The sequence below is a fragment of the Penaeus monodon genome, chromosome 4, assembly GCF_015228065.2.
Source record: "Penaeus monodon isolate SGIC_2016 chromosome 4, NSTDA_Pmon_1, whole genome shotgun sequence".
Lineage (NCBI taxonomy): Eukaryota > Metazoa > Arthropoda > Malacostraca > Decapoda > Penaeidae > Penaeus > Penaeus monodon.
In genome coordinates this window covers 35,971,713-35,974,212 of record NC_051389.1, presented here as the reverse complement: position 1 = coordinate 35,974,212, position 2,500 = coordinate 35,971,713, and the positions used below count along the sequence as shown (strand labels likewise).

General features: G+C 38.1%; 1 protein-coding gene across 5 annotated transcripts in view; it reads right to left on the bottom strand.

The window, feature by feature from the left end:
* The window catches only part of LOC119572075, a 52,605-nt gene that overhangs the window by 46,853 nt on the left and 3,252 nt on the right, over window positions 1-2,500 (bottom strand). The gene's annotated exons all lie outside the window — the stretch shown is intronic.

Genomic DNA, 2,500 nt, shown 5'->3' with positions numbered 1-2,500 from the left:
AACGATGATTTCCTTATCATTATTACAACATCATTATTATTATTGTCATTTTCATTATTGTTATACCAATACTATTACTATTATCATTATTAACAAATTAATTTTTATCATTATTATCAGTATAATCAGCATTATCCTTATCATCATTACAATTATTATCATTATCATATTTGTTATAGTTATTTTTTCAATGTTATCACTGTCATTAATTTTATTGTTATTTCTAACCATATCACCCACCATCGTCTCTTTTATCATAATTTTGATTATCATTTACTATTATTATCATCATTGCATTACTGTTAGCACCACTAGCCAGCCCTCTTGCTAAGATTCTGATTTCGATGATTCTTCATCAAAATAACAATTATAGTTACGCAGTGACAATATTATCAAAGTAAGTGTGGTTGCTACAAAATTGAATTGTTGTTATCAAAATTCTTCCATGATGGATTATGATGATAGTATTATATCAAATAAATTACAGAAACTGATATCTACATGAGACTAAGAGCCAAATCATAGAAGTGGAATCGCCATATAGCTTTGAAAAATTTACATAAATAAAAATTATACATATAAATATCTAAACACACATATATGTACATGCATGTATGAATGTATGTATGTATGTATGTATGTTTGTGTGTATGTATGCATATACATAAATAGAGATAGATAGATAGATATCACACACACACACACACACACACACACACACACACACACACACACACACACACACACACACACACACACACACACACACACACACACACACACACACACACACACACAAATAAAAGCAAAATCAATAGGCGACGAAGGGGAGCCGTTGGGAATGCAGGTGACGGCGGACCAAGAGTAAGAGTAACAGAGGTGGTTAGAGTATGCGTGGGGAGATCGAGTACAACTGCTGGGAGAGGCGTGAGCTTACAGTCAAGCACTCTAGCTACACGACTTTGATATAACTGTCACATGATACCGTCCGCGCCCCCTTCACCTGCTACGGTTCCCAAAATGTTTTTGTTCAACCAGTTTTACATGTTCGCCAGTGCCGTCCGCAAGCTAATTATCCGCACAGAAAAATGTCCGTACATTCCTATGTCGTCCTTATATTAGTCAGCTACGTCAGCAGTCAGTCAGATGTTATATTAGTCAGCTACGTCAGCAGCAACTTGTAATTACTCATGGCCTGGGGTAAAGACTGTGGTAGAGACGGGGCATGCCCTCTTGCTCACACAAATGCTACTAATTTACCCAAACTTGAGGATGGAAATCCCTCAGTGCTTCAAGTTTGTTCACATTCACTCTTACCCGAGACTAGAGATATCTTTCTTCTTTGCACATAAACTATTGATTTACCTCCGCCTGAGGATGGAATTCTCTCACCGCCACACGATGAATCATGCTCGTTATCACTACAGACATGGACTCTCGCGTCCAATAATCCGTTCTGCGCGATCCTCAAGACCACGAAGGTGCATCCCTTTACGGACACGGGTTGGTCGTCCGATCTACACTCTATGAGGTGAAGGCTGGTCAATTTATGTAACGTATTATCAACGTTAACGAGACCCCTGTCCGCCTCAAGCGTGCTCCTAGAGTGTTTGACTGCAAGCTAACGCCTTTCCCGGCAGTTATGCTCGATCTCCCCACGCATACTCTAACCACCTCTGTTATACTTACTCTTGGTCCGCCGTCACTTGCATTCCCATCGGCTACCCCTTCGTCGCCTATTGATTTAGCCTTTATCAGTATTCTCGTCTGAATGCGTTTCTGTCTGAATTAGAAGTTTTCCGCAAGTAACGTTGCAAACGGAACACTTCCCAGACGGAGATGGTAACGACTAATTTCCGTCTTGACCTTGTTTTGTGCAGGATGTATGAAACTAGAATTGATTTTTCTTCATAAATTAAGCAGAATAAGTTAATGTAAAAATTAATAATATTATATAACATTTCTATATGCGATATAATAATTACATTTCTTTAAAATAACGTGATATGCATGAGAATGCTCAGGTGATTCCTTTGACCTCACTCTAAGGCGCCATTTTTGCTTACATGAGCACTATGTCTTGGTTATTGTTGGGGATGTTCTCATTTATCACCCAAGCATTATAACATCACTTCATATCTCATGCGCTTCGTTACCTCCCAGCCTCGTCTGCCAAAGTAGGAATAATGAAGTCTTGGATAAACCCATTTATTGTAGGGTTTGTAGAGATAGTCTCTTCTGTGTCTATTTTTTTTTTTTTTTTTGTTGCAAAGCCAAGAGGGGATTGCTTACATCACCGTTACGGCATACATTTAGCGAGTCAGAAAACGGATCACCCGTCGTTACAAGGGTATAACACACATAATAAACACCGTTAATCAATTTGTGCACACGAACTTTGGAGTGTTAATAACATATATATTTTTTAGTGTATGTTAATATATAACAGTTGTGTCGTAGGGTTAGTCAGTTATAAACATATCAGGCACATATTCTGTCT